General features: G+C 53.9%; 1 protein-coding gene across 17 annotated transcripts in view; it reads right to left on the bottom strand.

Moving 5' to 3' along the window:
• The window catches only part of SMCO4 (single-pass membrane protein with coiled-coil domains 4), a 75,899-nt gene extending 58,945 nt beyond the window's left edge, over positions 1-16,954 (bottom strand). Inside the window, exons 1-3 of one of the 17 annotated variants that reach the window (XM_069565159.1) lie at positions 16,625-16,746; positions 14,515-14,591; positions 11,720-11,833 (exon numbers count right to left, since the gene is read on the bottom strand). The gene's annotated coding sequence lies outside the window, so the exon portion shown is untranslated. The other 16 variants (XM_069565158.1, XM_069565165.1, XM_069565156.1 and 13 more) reach the window with 16 other exon arrangements.
• Between the last annotated feature and the right edge of the window lie 1,930 nt (positions 16,955-18,884).

The raw sequence follows: 18,884 nt of genomic DNA, 5'->3' as shown, positions 1-18,884 counted from the left end.
GCACACAGAATGTCTGAGTCGGGAGGCCGGTGCCCCAGTGCCCACACCTGTTCCCCTCCGGGGGCAGGTCACTCCTGCCTCCAAACAGGCCCAGGAGCCGCTACCCGACTCCCCACTCCCAGATGGGCTCCCAAGAGCATGCGGAGTGAAGCAAGAGGCCACACTGGGCAGACGGACCTGGTTCCTCTGCTCAGTGTTATGCGGCAGCGGGAACGGGAAGGAGCCTGGGGGAGAATGGATACATGCACAACTGTGGCTGGGCTGCTGTGCACCTGAAACTATCAGAGCACTGCTAATCAGCTATGCTCCAGTACAAAATTAAAGGTTTTAATGAAACTAAAACAGAAAGACCTGGGTTTAAATCTCTGGCGCTGCTACTTACACACCAGGTCTGTTGGCATCAGCTGATTCTTGTCTTACAAAACAGGGACAGTAATTTCGCATTTCCAAAGTTGTTGTGAGGAGTAAATAAAACAATACACCTAAAAGACTTGATCGGCAACCAGCCACTCTTACTAACATAAGCAGAAGCCACCCAGCCCTGGGTAATAACTAGATCTCATTCTTTAAAAGAAAAAGATTTCAGGAAGTTAATGAGGACTGACCATTTTCAGAAAAATCAAGGCTGCGGGGTGGGGAAAACTATACTCCCCCGCCTTCTGGAAGGATTCTGAAATCTCTCCATCACCGGCGCCCCTACCAGATGAGAAATGGCTGGCAGGTCTCCTTACCTCCAGACTCTTCACACTTTATAAATATACCACACGACCCACCAGAGAGTGCTCGCTGCCAACCTCCTGGGCAAACAAGCCCAACAATATTTGATCCGGAAATTAAACGTCCAGGCAGCCCAGCCACACTCAGTTCAAAATAGATCTCTGTGACCTACTTAGTCTTCCAGTACCATTCCCAACGCTAGACCCAGGGGGGTGGGCGGGTCCGCTGACTTCCGCAGGGCCCTGCACAGCACCCCAGTTTTCCTGTAATTCAAAACATGCACTGAAACAGTGATGGCTTGAGAAATTACCTTGGGAGGGGCCAGACAGAAACCTTAGCTTAGAAACAGCTGATTCAAACAGTTGTTAAAAAGCAGAGAGTCTCAAAGTCATGACAGTGCACCCCTCTGACCAGCTCTCATGATGTATTTTCATTCATTTAAACAAAAGGACCTCTCTTGACAGTCCCTTTTCAAGCTACCTATCCCTCACCTTCACAGTTGTTTCTGGAGTATCTGTACCTTCTCCAGGACACAATGGGCTCCTCGGGACCCTGTCTTCTTTATCGTGATATTTCACAGCGTCTTGGTGCAGTGAGAAGCAAGCACTGCATTCACCACCACTGCCTCGCCAGCAAGTCTTCCAGGTCCCACCCACTCCCACGCTTGGCTCCTCAAGATTAGGGAAGAGAAAGAGACAGACTTTGCTGGCTACAAAGATGAGAAAGGCACAGAAGACCAGGGAAAGCTGCTACATAGTTTCAACCACCAGGTGCTACAAAACAGACCTCCTCTATCATAATTCATTTCACTAGGGCAGTGTGACCCCTGGGGCAGGAGATGGGGAACCAGGAAAGTGAATCCAAGGGCCTTGGCAGAGTCAAAGCCAGTAAAATCTCAGAGCATTCCAACGTACAGTACGAGGCAGACAATGGAACACTGTCTTTCACCAACTAGGCAACGGTGGAGGAAGCAAGCTGATGGCCAAAACCAAAGAGAACAAGTCGGAGCAAAGCTGCTAGTCTTCACATCCAAATCCACCCTCCCCAGGGCTCCAGCATCAGCAGCATAGACTCCTCTCCCAGACTGAGCTCTCAAATACCCATCCCAGAAACTTACTTGGTAGGCCTTTAGTTTGTTTAGCACTTTGACCCCATCATGACATTTAATCCTCTGCAATCACGAGGCAAGCAGAACAAGCACTTTCATCGCCCGCTTAGAAATGAGGAAATAGAGGCCACAGCATGTCTACCCCATGGTAAAAATCAGGTCTGCTGCACAGACCTTCTAACTCCAAGTTCAATGCCTTTTCTCTAAAATCACCCGCACAGTGTGGCCAGGCCTGGGAAAGCCAGGTATCTGAGCTCCAGCCCTCTGGTCTCCAGCCCACTGGCCCCTACGACTGAAAACCTTCTGGAGACAGAACGCTAACACACAGGCCACACACACCCACACACACTTCCACCTGCTTAACAAACAGGTGCAGAGAAATCACCAACCGTGGTGTCACTCATGTCAGCCAGTTGTGCCCCAAGCCAGGTGGCCACCCACCTCCCTGTAAACACACTAGACCCAACTCCAGAGCTTCCAGAGGAGAGAGACACACGCACTGCTCTCCGCAATCAAATGGCGATCCCGGTGCAGGGTAGGTGTCAGATCCCAGAGATCTCCCACAAGCCAGAGACCCTAGACCTCCGAGTACCAGCACCCTGGGTCTACATCCTGTTTCTGGGACTCCTTACTCTCTGTGACCTTAAGCATCTTTGTTTCTCTAAATCTCAGCTTCCTCATTTCTAAAATAAGGAATTCAAAAAAAGGATTTCATGGTGAATGTATTTCATGTCACAGAACTTAAAAATGGTTAAAGAGATGAGTTTTGTATATTTCGCCACAGTAAAATAAAATGGGCTAGCATTTATACTGTTAGAGAACCTCACAGGTTCATAACAAGGATTAAATAAGAGTTTAATGGCAATTCTTATGTGTGTAGCACATACTAAAGCATAATAAATAGCTATTTATTATTCATAGTAATTTTAATATTAATAGCTTTTATTATCTAGGCAATATGTGCTCAACATGGAAAATGCTGAAAAACAAAAAGATAAAAAGAATCTCCTTTAATACTGAAATCCAGAGGCAACCACTGAAATAAAATTCGTTATGGTATTTTTCCAAAGCATAGATATTTCGTAAATTTGGAATATAATAAATAGCCAACTTTGTCATCATGATCCATTCTTTTCTGCAAAACTGCAGAAACAGCTCTCTCTACAACACCCAGAAATAAAGGGACTTTGTTCAGGGCAAGGATCAAAAGTTGCATGAAACTTGAGGCAGGAACACAGAGCTCACGCTGAACAGCTGGGGACACCTGCCCCCAAAGCCAGGAGGGAGGTGTCCATCAAACCCCGGCCACCTGTTCCTCCCTCCCCATCGACGCTCACCCAGAAAGCAAGACCCTGGGGGTCTGGCCGAGCAGGACAAGGGCCACGGAGGAGCCCGTGGGAGCTCTGCACACCATGTCCCCACCCTCAGGAGCTCCTGCAGTGACAGAGGAGCCTCTGCAGGCAAGTCACCCTGGGGCCTGTGCCTCAGGCTGTGGGGGCACAGGAAGGAGACACGCATGACAGCCATCCCACCCAGCCCCTGGTAAGGAGGAGGTTGCCCAGGAGACAAGTGACGGCCCCAAGGCTGCAGGGATGAGACCAGTCCTGACTTCAGGCCAGAAGGCTGAGTTCTCAGGGTCCTGAGGTAGCTCACAGATGCCCAGTTTAAAAAAACACACACAATAAAAAACAAAAAGAAACCATCAGGGCCAATATCCAGTATGTACGTACAAGCCCTTATTTACTAGGTGCTTGGGGCACATCCCCAGTGGCTCAGCATTAAAGAATCCTCCTGCCAATGCGGGAGACACAGAAGACACAGGTTCGATCCCTGGGTGGTGAAGATCTCCTCGAGAAGCAAATGGCAACCCGCTCCAGTAGTCTTGCCTGGAGAATCCCGTGGACAGAGGAGCCTGGCGGGCTACAGTCCATGGGGTCACAAAGAGCCGGACACAATCGGGCAGGCACACACTGCGAGCGTGTCAGCACAGAGACAGTGGCGCCTGGGCACAGGACAAGGAGCTTGTTTTACCCGGACCCTCGGGCTCTGCCTGGCTCCCGTCCGTGGGCAAGGCCTCTCCGCCTCTAATGCGGACACAAGGCCAGACTCCACTGACTCCTGGGGATGCCACATGGGCCAAAACCTCCCGGAGCGCCTGGCAAAGAAGGAAGCTCTTCTGCTGGGCTGGGGAAGCAGCCCCAGGACTAACTCCAGGAGTTAGTGTAGAAGGAACCACGATCCCACAAAACGCACTTAAAGGTTCTGTCGCCGGTGAGGCATGGCCTTCCCCCACTTTCATTTTGGACGGGTGAGTATTCTGTTGGGAAGCAGGGCCAGGGAGCAAGCAGCACCCCCAAGGCAGTTCCTGAAATCCAACAGAGAAGCAGCTGCTCCGGGCGCTGGGGAGTTCTATTTCCATCTCTGCTTACACGTAATTATCTCTACAGCGGCACTCCCTGGAGGGCTGGCAGCACCAGCGGCCCCAGGTCACCTCCTGGACCGGCTGCTTCTGCACCAGCATCACAGAGAGAGGCCTGGAAGACAGCCCAAAGCACGGCCACCTGTGGCCCACTCCTCCCAGGCCCGGATCACAGGCGTGCCAGGCCCTTTCCTCTGGAGACGCAGAGAGGAAATCAAACGGGAGCCAGATAAGGAGCTCCGACGCCGAGTGATCCACAGTTATGAGTCCCCAGGGGCCACGCAGGCCAAACCAACCCAGACCGGCCAGCCATGCCCGAGGCTCCTTCCTTCCAACGATGACGGGGCTCGGACGTGGGCCCGAGTGCTTTCACGGCAAACAGGAACGACAGCGCACAGCTCTGTGCACCCACAACAAGCTGGGGGCAGGGAGGGCCTGGGTGCCCTGACGCCGCCCGGGTGCCTGGCCCATGCCGCACCCCCTCCCAGCCCTGCGCTGACTCCACTCTTCTCACGGTGACGGGGTCCATGGAAGGATGTGGGCCCTGGGTGTGCCGGCCTCAGTCGGCAGTTTCTACACCTGCTGGGGCGCAGGCACCGTCCCAGGTGGTACCCCTCAAGCCGGGCTGGTGGCAAGACGCACCCTGGCCTCCTCTGCTCTCTCTTCTTGCCTGTGATTTCCATGTGGGGAGCGGGTGGTGTACAGGCATCTATGAGGAGGACACACAGGAGAGGGCGGTGGGTCGAGGGTCAACAGAGCAGAGAGAGACAACTGCCACAAAATACCCTGGTGCCTGAACACGGCACTGCAGTGGCATCTAAACCCGGAAAAGCCGCAACCGGCTACCCACCTGCCAATGATTCTCTCGCTGTTCTTGCGGACTCAACACTGGCTCCCATCCCATGGGGGCAAAAGGCCCCCACCCCAAACACACACACACATGCACGCACACACACGCACACACACGCACACACGCACGCACACGCACGCACATGCACACGCACACACGCACACACCCACACACACGCGCACGCACACGCGCACACACGCACACGCACGCACGCACACACGCACGCACACACACACGCACACACGCACGCACACGCACACACATGCACGCACACGCACACACACGCACATACACGCACACATGCACACACGCACACATACACACACATGCACACATGCGCACACACACACACATGCACACACACACACGACTTCCATCTCCATGCCCCCACACCAGCCTGGCAGGCGCACGTGTCCACTTCAAGGCCTCTGTGGCAGCTGTCCCCTGGCTGGACCACGTCTGCTCCACACTACAACTCCCCTCAGACACGACTGCTCAGCAAGGCCTGCCTGGACCCACTTTCAGCACCTCACCACCCCCTGCCCTAGGCGCTCCCCTGACATTTCAGCGACTATCCCCACCTCACTCACTGTTCTGGGTCCACCAGTGTCCCCACAAACCCACAGCCACCTGGAACCATGTGACCCCTTCTGGAGAGAGGGCCTTCAGATGTACACGGTTAGGGCAAGGTCACGTGGAGGAGGGGGCCCGCAAAGAAAGAGGGGCCACAGACACAGGGAAGGTGCCGTGTGGTGATGGGAGGCTGGGAGCAGAGGATGCAGGCACCCCCAGGAACGGTGGGAGCAAGGGACTGGTCTGCCCTCAGAGCCCCAGGACAGCGAGAAAACAAGGTCCTGGTGTTTAAGCCATCTGGTTGCGGTCCTTTGTTGCAACACGCTAGGAAACTGGGACGACCATGGACTGTGACCAGCTATTTATGGTCTGTTGCCCCTCACGAGAAAATAAGCCCCAAGAGAAAAGGATTTTGATGTTCTTTTGCTCTATGTAAAACGCCCAACGCATGGAATAGCATCCACCTGAAAAAATGTATTTGCTGAACAGGTTCTGAGTGAATGAAGATAAGCCTAGAAGGGAGGTGGGGTGCTGCGCCCACCCTACAGAGGGCACAACTGAAGGGCCAGGGTCCCAGCTCCACCCAGAGACAGAAGAGCCAGAACCAGAACTGAATCAAGACCTCGTTCATTCTTTTGGGAAGCAACCTTCAGCTCCTCCAGGCACCGAGCAAGGCACTGCCACGCGAGCCCTTGGTGAGCATGCACGTGGAGCAGAGTGCAGGCAGCGCAGGCTTCAGGCGTCCCCTGGGCAGGGCTGCGTCCTCGCCCGCAGAGTGAGGATGCAAGCGAGGCCTGTCTTCCCACACTGCTTCCGCAAGGCCCTCAAGGGCCCAGAGGCCAGAGGACGGCTGTCCAGCGGCTGATGCAGGTGGCGCCTCTGGCACTCTCTGAGCACTACTCTGAAGTCCAGCTCGCACTACAGGGCACTCGTGCTTGCACGCCCCACAGTCACACCCTGCCACATGCGCATGCGCCTGGACTCCCCACACCCGGGGCTCTGCAAGCCCCGCGGTCTGCGAACCACCTCTGTCCCCGCCGGGCGGGCGGCCCTGTTCCTCCCCCGCACACATGGGGCTCCCCCAGCACACTCTGCTCTCAGGACCAAGGTTCCCTTCTGCCCCCTGGACCCAGGCAGCCAGGGTCCTCTGGAATCCTGGGCACAGCCTTGCCCACACTTAGCCGGCAGGCCTCTCTGGTTTGGGGGAACCATCAGAAAACATAGCAGGGACTTCAGAAGAGCGTGCCATCACACTTGCGTGCACTGCACACACATGTGGTCAGGGCAGGAGACCCGCGACAATGGCACCCCAGGGCTAGCGCTGTTGGGAGCACAACCAGGCAGGGGGTGAAGCGAGAGCCCCCCACCTGCGGGCTGCACTTCCTGGCCCTCCCTGCAGCGACCTCAGCTCACAGGGTCCCAGAGCAGCAGACGGCAGACTCTGCAGGGCACCCCGAACACTGCGTGGTTCTATTTTCCTGCAGCTAGAAGAGGCAGCACGTGGCCCATTTACCCGGCGTGCAGAACAGGGTAAAGAGCCCCAAGCCTCGAGCCCAGAGCCCCGTCCCACCTGCACGCTGAGCCACCAGGCTCACAGCTGCACGTCCCCTCTCACGGCTGGGCTCAGCCTCTGAAACAAAGTGGAGAGGCTGTAAGAGGATCCGCAGGACCCAGTCACCCTAAGCAGGGGGCCTCTGCTCTGACACCCCACGGCAGGGCTGATGCAGAAAGAGCCCCAAAGCCTCCACCCCGCGGCACTCCCACAGCCCTGCCTGACCTGGATCTGCCTGTATCCTCCTCGACGTTACCAGACGATGTGCACTGCTACACTTACCGAAGGCAACACTCATTTGTTCATTTAGAAACACTTACTAAGTAAGGAAAGGGGCTTCCCAGGTGGCTCAGACATAAAGAATCCGCCTACAATGCAGGAGACGTGGGTTCAACCTCTGGGTGGGGAAGGTCCCCTGGAGAAGGAAATGGCAACCCACTCCAGTAATCTTGGGCTTCACCGGTTGCTCAGCTGGCAAAGAATCTGCCTGCAATGCGGGAGACCTTGGTTTGACCCCTGGGTCAGGAAGATTCCCTGGAGAAGGGAATGGCAACCCACTCCAGTATTCTGGCCTGGAGAATTCCCACAGACAGAGAAGCCTGGTGGGCTACAGTCCATGGGGTCACAGAGTCAGATACGACCTAGTGATTAAGCCACCTGTAAGGAAAGGAGAACACAAATCAAAGTGGCAGCTGCTTACTGTTGCTGGGTGCACACTAGTAGTGTGCTGATCTTCACAAACATGACTCTCTGAATCCCCGCAACAGCCCTGCGGGGTGGGTGCTGATATTATTCCTGGATTACAGATGAGGAAACGGAGGCCAGGAGAAAAGACAACTTTACTTACATCACACAGCCACAAACGACAGAGGGGGAGCTGGAAGTGGAGCCTCCTCCCACCCCACCAGCGCCTCCATCACTCCTGCCTCCTGGCCGTCTTTGACCAGCAGGTGCAGGACGCTGTCATTAAGTCAGAGCCTCCAGAGCCCACTGTGCAGCTCAGCCCACATGGAAAGGCCAGGGGAAGCCTCAGGACATGCTCTCTGCCGGCCCAGGCAGCGCAGGGACCGCCCGTCACTCTCTTCCCAAGCGAGCTGGGAGCGGGCGGAGAGGCACCGCCTGCTGCAGGGACAGCCCCGCCGCAGGGTGCTGCTTCACACCCAGAACAGAGGCTGTCCCGAAGCCAGAGCCTCTGACTTTCTGGCGTGCACTTCCCTAGCTCAGCTCCCAGGCCTGGCACCTCTGCCTCAGCTACGCAGAACAGAACTGCTATCAAAGCGCTGCTTACAAGCACTTGCCTCCTTGGGGAGAGGCTCGCAGAAAGACTCTGGCAGGTCATGCCAGAATTAAAATGATCCATTACAGTGCCCAGCCTCTGGGAAAAGTGGAGAAAACATGAAACCAGGAGCACTTGCTTCCACTGCCACATTCCCACCCCTGTCTGCAGGACAGCCTGAGCAGAGCCGTGGTCCTGGGGGTTCAGCGTCCCCATCCTCTAGGGCTATGATGCCTCCCCCACAAGTAAGATCCGAAAGCCAAGTGAGTCTCATAGCCACACCAGCGGTGGTGAAATGCCTACTAAACACTATCCATTTCTTTCGTCTAGCAGAATGGCAGTCCAGGGGGAAGGGGCGGCCTCATTATCTATTGGTGCTTTAAACCAGCCCAGCCCTCAAGAGCGCAGCGTGGGGATTTGCTATAACAGTTCAAACATGTAGAACCTGTGGCATACTGATTCCACTCCTAGAGAAATACACGTGTACAACAGTATGCATGTATGAAGATATAGTAGCAAAACTAACGAGTTAGATTATGTCTATCAATGGGGGACTGACTCATAAATTATGATACATCTATACTATAAAATATTTTGTAGAAAAAGTAAGAGAAGAATGCATGAGAAGATCTGTAAGATCCATTATATGAAAAGATAAAATAGTGAAACGACATATATGATGCAATGCAATTTATGCCTCAGAAGAAACAAAGCAGTATGTTTCTGGGTCTGGACAGGCTGATGGACGTTCCAATCGGTCAGGGCTGAGGAGTTAGCAGGGAGGGGCCCCTTGAGGGTCCCTTGAGACCCCTTGAGACCCCTGGGGTCCCAGGGGAAGGAGAACTCTGTATCTGCTGCTGTGGACTTTACTAAGTGATTGGGAGGGTGGGGTGCAAGAGTGTAACAAATTAATGTATCGCTTAGAAAAAAGGCAACAAACTGATTGAAAAATACCACTACCACCAAAACAGGGTTCCTTTGTGCTCTGGCTTGAAGCTGCCTCCGCAATTTGAACAAGTTTGGGGCCACACTCCAAGGTCTTCGCAAGAATGAATAATGAAGTTCAAGTGCAATCTCTAAGCCACAGAGACAGATGGGATCAGGGTCGACAGGGAGGAAGGGCAAAGTGGACGGCAGCGCTGTGGGAGCTGCAGCTGCACCCCTGAAGCCGCTGGGCTCCAGGAGCTACTGTTCCAAGACTTGCCTCCCTCTCACCCCATGGGATAAGAAGAAAGTAAGAACCAGGGTGAAGGAGAATTCCTTTTCCCACAGCAGAGGGACAGTCACCCACTGTCAGCAGCAGAGCCACCCGCGAGTGAAGCTGGAGAAAAAGGGAAAGCAGGGAACATATCAGCTGTTAAGTCATGTCACACTCTGTGACCCCACGGACTGTAGCCCGCCAGGCTCCTGTCCATGGGATTCTCCAGGCCACTGGAGTGGGTTGCCATTCCTTTCTCAGGGGACTTTCCCAACCCAGGGATCAAACCCAGGTCTCCTGCACTGCAGGTGGATTTTTTACCATCTGAGCCACTTTGCTGCCAGGCTCCTGAGGCTCCAAGGACAGCCAGGCTGGCAGCCCAGTGTCCAAACATTCAACTCCCTCCGAACAACCAGTCAAGCCTCACTTCACATTCAACACTGAAACTGAACCGGTACACACATCAGAGGGTTCTGCCAGCAGAACAAGAACAATGTGGTACAAGGAGAGATCAATCAGTGATATCCTGGGTAAAGACAGTTACTCTTTCTGCTTGCCCATAGTAACATGTCTGTAAAATTAAAGATTTGATAAAGACCTTGTTTGCTTCCTAATAATAACTAAAACGAACACACAAGCACACAGCTAAACACAGAGCAAAAAGAAAAAGAGAAGGGCTTTGCTTAGGACATGATGTTCAGGAGGCAGGCTGACAGCTGACACCCCCAGGTCAGGTGCTTCCCTCCCATTAGTACAGGTACCCCATTAGTGCACCAAACACTCTGGGCACTGGAACAGCCCACGGCTAGGGGACCACCCTCAGGACAAGGAAGAGAAGCCCCGTCTTGGGGGGAAGGGGTGCCCCCCGCACAGCGGGGCAGCGGAGTCCCGTGCATGACTCACTGGGGTGAGACCTTGCCTGCAGAAGCCGGGAGCAGGCGGGCCCAGCGAGGATCCTCGGCCCCCTTGCAGTGAGAATGCGACCCAAGAAAAGCCAGGACCTGGTCAACAGGCCGGAGCTCAGCGGGAGCTACCTGAAGAGTCCCAGTGTTTACACAAGGAAAATGGGAAGCCTGGGCAAGTTTGCACAGACACGGGCACTGGGAGGGGAACGGCCCGGGGCCAGCGCACTCCTGACGTGGCGGCAGGCCCCGCGCAATGAGGACACGCAGGCCCGGAGAGCACAGGCACCGCGCGCGCCCCTGGGCTTTGGCACTGCTTTCCCCGGGCACAGCCCGGCTCCCCGCCACGCTGCACCCCTCGGGGGGTGGGCTCACCTCCCGGCAGGGCCGGCCACCCCGAGAACTCGCCCACCAACCAGCCTTGGATGTGTGGTGACCACCTGCCACGTCCAGAGATGGGTCAGGCCCTGGGGGACCTGTCAGAGGTGAGGCCCACGGCCAGCACAGTCCGCTGGGTCCCCCGGGAACAGGAGGGTGCGGACCCCACCCCGGGAGGCGGCCTCCACGGGGCTTTTCCCCTGCGATCCTTTCACCTGAAGTGTGAACAAGCAAGCTTGCACGTCCCTCATGGACTGGGGTCTGAGAACCTGAATTCCATCCCGAGCTGCTCCAGGAAAGGTGGCAATGGAGGCCAGGTAGGCGGGTAAAGACAGGGGAGGGCTTGGGGCTTATGCCAGCACCTTTCCCCAGCCCGAGAGAGAGACCACAGGAGGCCACCATGGTTTCTAGAGAGGCCCTCGGTCTGCACATAGCATCCATACCCTGCCTGCGGCGTGAGACTGGCCGTGAGGGGCAGGGGGAGAGCAGAGACTCGGCCCCGCATCTCTCAAGCCCAGGTCCAAGGACGGAACACTGTCCACGGCCAGCGCCCCCTGTGCCCACCAGCTGCCAGCCTCAACGCCGTGAGGCCAACCCTCACGCTCTCTCAGGCCAGTTACCCTGAAGGCCTCAATCCTCTGCCGCCCCTTGCGGACTCCACACAGCCCCGACCCAGCCCTGTCTCTGGGGCAGAGTCCAGCGCTGGCAGGGCGGCCTGACCCCCGCCTCCCAGGCTCTGGACTCACAGACATCTGGGCTGCCACGCAGGCGAACATCCCGCCCCAGCTCTGGGGACACAGGTGCTTCTGAGCCGTCTCCTCATCTGAGCAGGGGGATAACACGACTGACCTCCGGAGCCTCTGTGAATTCAGCAGAGGGCACACCTTCATGGTCAAGAAGGACCATGACTCTCCCTGCCCCCAACCTGGCTCCAGAGTCTCCGCTCTTCACGACCTCGCTGTGCTGCTTCCTCACAATGAATGAACATGGGCAAGCTCAGAAAAAAGGCACATTCAAGGTCTAAAGGGGAAGGGTCATAAACATAAAAATTAGCTTCCCAAGCTGTGAAAGATACCAAAATTAACTCATTATCAAAATAATGGGAGAGGAGGGAAGAGACAGGAAAAAAGAAAAACATCACTTCAGAGGAACTGCTTTTAAAATACACAGCTTTGCGACTTTTTCTTAGACTTCATTTTTTCCAAAGATTTAGGAAGATTACATTTCAAAAGCTCACAAAGGAGACATTTCTGGGTTTTTTTTAAATTGTTTCTTAATTAATATCTTCAGAGAACTAAGAAGTACTTTTACAGACTGACTGAATCTTAATAAAATTCTCAGAGAAATTCTGGCATCAGTCACAACAAACACCCTCTTGGAATTTAATTTCATTTTCCACATACAACTTACTATGGAAACTCATTTATGATGATACCACTACCAGTCAAAATCTGCCTGGAGCACAAAAACTTCAAAGTGCCACAACAGATTCCTTTAGGACTTGATGGAAATTGGTCCCATATTTAGCCAAATCCTCATCTAACAGAGAACTCCCCCATGACAAACTGTCCAGATTTTACCATCAAAATCACTTCTTCCATCCCTTTCACAGCCCATAGCTTCCCTCCCCTCCCACCATATACTACAGCTCTAACAATGCCTCCTTCCAGCCAGAAGTCCCCAAATTCAGTCTCTTTCCCTTTTTGCACAAAACGGACACAAGGTAACTAGCCACATCCATCTTTAGCCCCTACCAAAGACCTGTTCCTTCTGGCTTCTAGTTTACTTCAAGCCCCACCTTTCTTTTAATTCTCACTTGAAGTATAGTTGATTCACAAGGCTGAGCTAGTCTCAGCAATGCCCTCCTTTCAGATGATGCTAAGACCCCGAATATTCACTGTGTGTGTTGAGGGTGCAGTGGGAAGCCAAAAGCTAAAAGAATTATTTATAAGTACAAAAACATACTTTAAAGCCTTTTTCCCTGGAGGACAATTCCTACTGGAAGACTTAATCAATCCCATTATTCCAAGTGCCCATGGGCAAGGGGAGAGGAAGGGGTGAATGCTAACCATCACTGAGTACTTGCTGCAACTCACAAGTGCATCTCATTTAGTGCAAGGCAGATATTATCATCTTACTTTTACACACATGGAAATCAGGCTCAGAGGGATTAGGCGATGGGCTCAGCATGTACACCAGGCCCACCAGACATTGGGCTCCTGACTCATGGACTCATACGCTTCCAGAGTCTTTGGGTGCTTAGTGTAGAACCTGCCCTGGGTTGGAGGGCACTTTACAGTTTACACATTGCTTTTCACATACAAGATCTCATTTAATATCCCAATCCTGTATGAGACAGTTAAGAATTGCTTTTCCATGGGAGAGGAGCTTGGGGGAGAAGGGGTACATGCATACGCATGGCTGAGTGCCTCTGCTGCTCACCTGACACTACACAATGTTGTTAATCACTACATCCCAAAACAAAATAAAACATTAAAAAAAAAAAGAATTACTCTTCCACTATCATAAAACATTACATGCGTGCAGCCTGTCATGTCCCCATGGACGGTAGCCTGACAGGCCCCTCTGTCCATGGATTCTCCAGGCAGGAACACTGGAGTGGGTGTCATCCCCTCCTCCAGTGGATCTTCCCCACCAGGGATCAAACCCACGACCCCTGCTGCATCTCCTGCATCACAGGCAGATTCTTTACTGCTGAGCCCCCGTATCTTGTCCTGCCTGATACATGGTAGGGGCTCAAATGACAACTATTATTAGCACCAGGATTTTTATTAATTTAATAGCTCTCAGTTAAAATAAAAATGTATACAAGAAACTGACAGAAAAGGATTACTGAAAATGATGTGGTCAAACCCAATATGGATTTGAAAGCTACTAATGGAAGAGAACAGAAAGACAGAAGCATTCAGTTATGATAAAATACACACACACAGAACCCTTCCTGCCCACCAGCACCATGACTTGGTCATGAATGTGCCATTTGACCCAGCTATGGCATTTCAACTCTCAGCATCCAAAACAAGATGGGCAGGAAGTGCCTCTGAACTTCTACTGAGAGGTTGTCCAGAGGGTCTAGGGAATAGGGGTGGAGCAGACACATTATTACCTTGAGCTATTTTTAATGTGCTGTATCTAATGCACTATTTGCCTATCAATTTCACTCACTCGAAACCTGGGAGGTTCAGAAATGCCACATGCAACAGGAATCAGCTCCCCACTTCTCAAGTCAGAACGGGAAAGATGACAGAAGTGTGGTGGTACAAGGACGGCAGCATCAGTCAGACAGAAGGAAACCTATGGTCCTATGGCAACGAGAGAGGCTTCAGGGCGGCTCAGTGGTAAAGCATCAGCCTGCAGTGCATAAGACCCAGGTTCAATCCCTGGATCGGGAAGACCCCCTGGAGGAGGGTATGACAATCCGCTCCAGTATTCTTGCCAGAAGATTCTGCGGACCAAGGAGGCTGGTGGGATCCTCCGGTACAGAATGGGGTCACAGAGTCAAGCACGACTGAGCACTCACCCACGGCAAGGAGAGATCCTGGGGGTATTCTTCGAGTAAGGCTGCTCCACGTGGAGCCACTGCGCATCCACTCCAGGCTTGAAGGTTCAAACAAAAGAAAAATTTCAGGTCCTCAGATGAGACATACATAACTTTTTAAAGCACAGTTAACTACTTTATGATAATGATAGCTGAACAGGCAATACACTAATTGTCTACATAAGAAAGTATCCTGACTGCAAATCCAGTACCAAGTATTATTAGTTTTTGGTTTTGTTTTGCCTTATGCAGCCTCTCTTGCTTCTGAGCTGTGTTCAGTCCATCCTAATTTCTTTATAATAGGCTGAGGTGGACTTTGTGTGGCTGATCAAGGTTCACAAGGAAAAAGGTTCCCTCAAACACCTACTCCTGCCACCTGAGACTGTCTAACTCATTCTGTATACCGAATTTTGCAGATAAAGAAACTGAGTTCCAAAGAGGGGAAGTGATGCATTGGAGGCCATCAGTTGAGTTGCTCAGTCATGTCTGACTTCGATCCCATGGACTACAGCAAGCCAGGCTTCCCTGTCCATCACCAACTCCTGGAGCTTACTCAAACTCATGTCCATCAAGTTGGTGATGCCATTATTGGAGGCCATAATCCTTGCTAATACATCTAGGACTAGGACAAGGTCTCAAGGCCTACAGTGTGGGTCTCCAGCTCTACCACTGTTGCAAATGACCTAGTGCGCTTGTGTCTTGAATACAAAATTTATTTGAAGGGGAAAAAAAAAAAAGCTAACATGAGTCATCTCCACTGTCAAGGGGCACCACACAGATTATTCCAATAAAGCATCTGCAGAACCACTTGTTTCTGAAATAGCCAGCCTCAGCCCGAGAATCAGTGGCCGTGTCTTTCGCCCTTTCAGGATGACCACGACTCTGCCAACAGAGGGGCTGCTAGGCTTTGCGGATCCGTAGCCGAACCCTGGGAATACCGACGTGGCTTGTGCTGTAGAGGGGAATGGGGGTGGGTGCGTGGGTGTCAGAGGGGGTCAGAGCTGCGTTCTCTCCTGGCAACGGTTAATGATTGCATGCAGCCCAATCCTACTGCCCACGGGACCCCTAAATATCCCATCCACTCAGGGGTCCTTCGTCAACTTCCCAGACAGCAGCGCCGCAGTCGGGGTGGCGAGTCTGGCAGACGGGGAGGGGAGGTACTTGGCCCAGGCGGTAGAGGAAGCGCGGCTCGGCCGCCTCCTCCAGCAGTTCCAGGAACTCCCCACCGGGTCTCCGGGAGCCCAGGGGCGTCCCCAACTCTGAGCCCGACCCCTCCCCCGCGTCCGCCGACAGCGGGGAGGGGGCAAGCCCACCGCCGCTCCACTCCGCCCCCCGCCCCCCGGCGCACCCCGCGGGCCTGCCTTCCCCTGCTCACCACGGGCCGCGCCGGGCACCTGCGGGCTCCAGCCGGGGACCCCGAGCGCGCCCCTTCCTCTCCGCGCGCCGAGCACCCGCGCCCGCCGCCCCCCGTGCCCCCGTCCCCCGGGGCCGCCGCGCGCCCGCACTTCCCGCCCGGCCCGCGGGGCTCGCGGTCCGCCCCAACTTTCCCGGCCGCGGCCCCAGCCCGCAGCGCGGAGACCCCGGCCCCGCGCAGAGACGCGCGGCCCCGCGGCCCCCGCCCGCGGCCGGCACGAGTTGCGCTCGGGACGCGCTCGGGGCCCGGGCCTCGGCGGCCGCTTGGCTCTACGCGGGGCGGGCGCCCCCAGCCCGGCCCGGCCGGGCCCGCGCCGCCGCTCACCTCCGCCCGCGCCGCCGCTGCCGGGAAGACGTGGCGGTGGCCGCCGCTCGCGCTCCCCGCCTCGCCTCCCGGCGCCCGGGCGCGCGGCCCCGGCCGGCAGTGCCAGGCGCCCTCTGCCGCCGGGAAGCCGAATCCTCCCTCCCTAACCCTAACGCGCCCGCCCAGCCCGGCCGCCCGCCCGCGTGCCGCGGCCCCTCGCCCCGCTCTCTACCGCCGCTGCTCCGAGACGCCCCGCCGGAGGCCCCGGGCCCGACTCGGGGAGCCCGCCTCCGGGCGCCCGCCCCGGACAGCCGCCGCTCGCCGCCCGCCCGCGCCCCGCCGCCGGTGCGGGTCGCGCCCCAGCCGGCTCCATACCGTTTCTGCTTCCCTTAACCCTAACCCTTGCCCCGGAGAAAGTCAAGTCAGGCTGGGGAGCAGCCGGCTCGCCGTCCCCTCTCCTAGTTTAGCGCCCCGCCCGGAATACCCAAGTGCGCCACAAACACTTCTTACGGGATCCAAGGAGCGAATGAATGAGGACAGACTTTGGCAGCTCTCCACCACGCAGGCTTCTAAACTTCCAGAGAACAGATACCCGGACCTAGATTTGTTTTTTCGTTTGTGAATTACACACTTAGACACGTGCTCAACGTTGCATAAATAAATAAGATTCACAGTTCCCGACCTCAGACCAGCACGGAGCGGCACAGGGCCCACCGCCCAGTTACTCCTGGCTTTTAGTCGAACAGACTTAGGATTTAGATCTTCCACTTAACAGCTGGGAGCTCTTGGGAAAGCTAATCTCTCTGAGCGGGTTACCTCGTCTACACACTGAGAATAGTAAAACCTACTTCTCTGGGCTGTTGTGAGCATTGAGACCTTGCATTGTATGTGAAGTGCCTTGCTCGGCCCCTCCACCCACCTATTGCTGCAGAGCTAAGTGGTAGAAGCCGTTATTATGATCATTAACAGGTAGCTACTGTTACTATTATTACTGATCCAGTAGGTAATAAAAACTATATGCAAAATGTAAACTAACGGCCACCTTTTCATCTGAGGACACCCCTTGTGAGTGTGGAATTGTCACCTACCCAACAGGGCCTCTCCAGTCTCTCCTCTTCCCCATCCCCAAGAATTAACTAATTGGTACTGGGTTTTTTTAAGACCTGTAGAACCAGCTCTCCTACTGGTTTTCCACCTGGGTTTTGGTGGCCAGTCTCTTAATTAACAGTGTTTATTTTCTTGTAAAGGCAGTTAATGCTTAAGGGTTTCTGCAAGCTACAGCCTCTACTGTTTCCTCATTGCCCCTCTCTCAACACCTGGAGGTGTCTTTTCACTTCTGACAGTCTCCTTCCTGCTCTGCATGGAAAACAGCAGTGAGTGCAATGAAGTTGCGTTAGACAGGACTGGGCTGGAATCCCAGCCTGTCCACCTTGGGTTTTCTGTGCCTCCGTCCCCTGAGTTGTAAACTGTGGAGAATGATCCATCTGTGGCGTTGAGAGATTGGTGATCCAATCTGTGAGTGAAGTGTTTGGAATATAAAGGGGTTTACTAAAAGGCAACTGTGGATTTGTTTATTTAATCAGCATTCAGGGAGCATCCTAGGTGGAGCTAGTGGTAAAGAATATACCTGCTAGTGCAGGAGACACAGGTTCAATCCCTGGGTCAGGACAATCCCCTGGAGGAGGAAATGGCAACCCACTCCAGTATTCTTAGCTGGGGAGTCCCATGGACAGAGGAGCCTAGTGGGCTACAGTCCATGGGGTGGCAGAGAGTTGGACACGACTCAGCATCTGAGCCTAGCATAGCACAGCTCGAGGAGCATCCACTGAATGTCATACATTCTGGGAGAATGAGAGAAAGAAACTTGGGTGAGGTAGGATTCCTGTCCTCAAAAGAGACTGAGGTCTGGTCGACGAGAAGGGCACCCACATCCTTGGGCAGAGGGGTTGGGAGGACATAGACGCTGCTAATATGAAATTAGAAAGCCTTAGTTCCAAACTGAGACAGTGGTACTGCAGTAAAGATTGCTTTAATTCATTATAATTGCAAATGGTATTTTCTTCTAAATATGTACATAACTTTCCAAGGCCACTGCAAAAATTAATGAATAATTTTATGAGGCAAGCAGAACCACTTGATGTAGGATTTAGTCCCTTAATAAGGTGACTCCAAATGCTTCCTTATACTAGTAATAACATGAACATTTTGTCTTTGTGAAAGCACCATATAGGTTAAACTTGCATGTCTTGCAATGCATATCTAAGAGGGACAGTTCACACAGTCACCCTAATGGCCTCTGATGACTCTCACCTCCTTATGCATGTCCTTGGTGTCAAGCCTCCTCTGTTAAGCCTGGGCTTGGCCGCTGGGACATCCACAGACACGGCAAACGAGGGCTGTTTGATCAGCACTTGTGCCTCGCTCCTTGCCTTCTGGAAATGCTATGAAGAAAGTGAAAAAAACCTGGTCCAACCTCATCAAAAATGAAAGCCTGAGGCAGAGAGAGGCTTGTCATCCCAGCTGTAGCAGTTCCCCAGCCAACCCACCAGCTGAATGCCGCCGTAAGACAGAGGCCAGGCAAGTCTAGCCAAAATGACCCAGCCGTCCGAAGAGTTGTGAGAAATAAAATGGTGGA

Source organism: Ovis canadensis, chromosome 21, assembly GCF_042477335.2.
Source record: "Ovis canadensis isolate MfBH-ARS-UI-01 breed Bighorn chromosome 21, ARS-UI_OviCan_v2, whole genome shotgun sequence".
NCBI lineage: Eukaryota > Metazoa > Chordata > Mammalia > Artiodactyla > Bovidae > Ovis > Ovis canadensis.
Note: the sequence above shows the minus strand (reverse complement) of the source record. Positions and strands in the feature narration are given on the sequence as shown.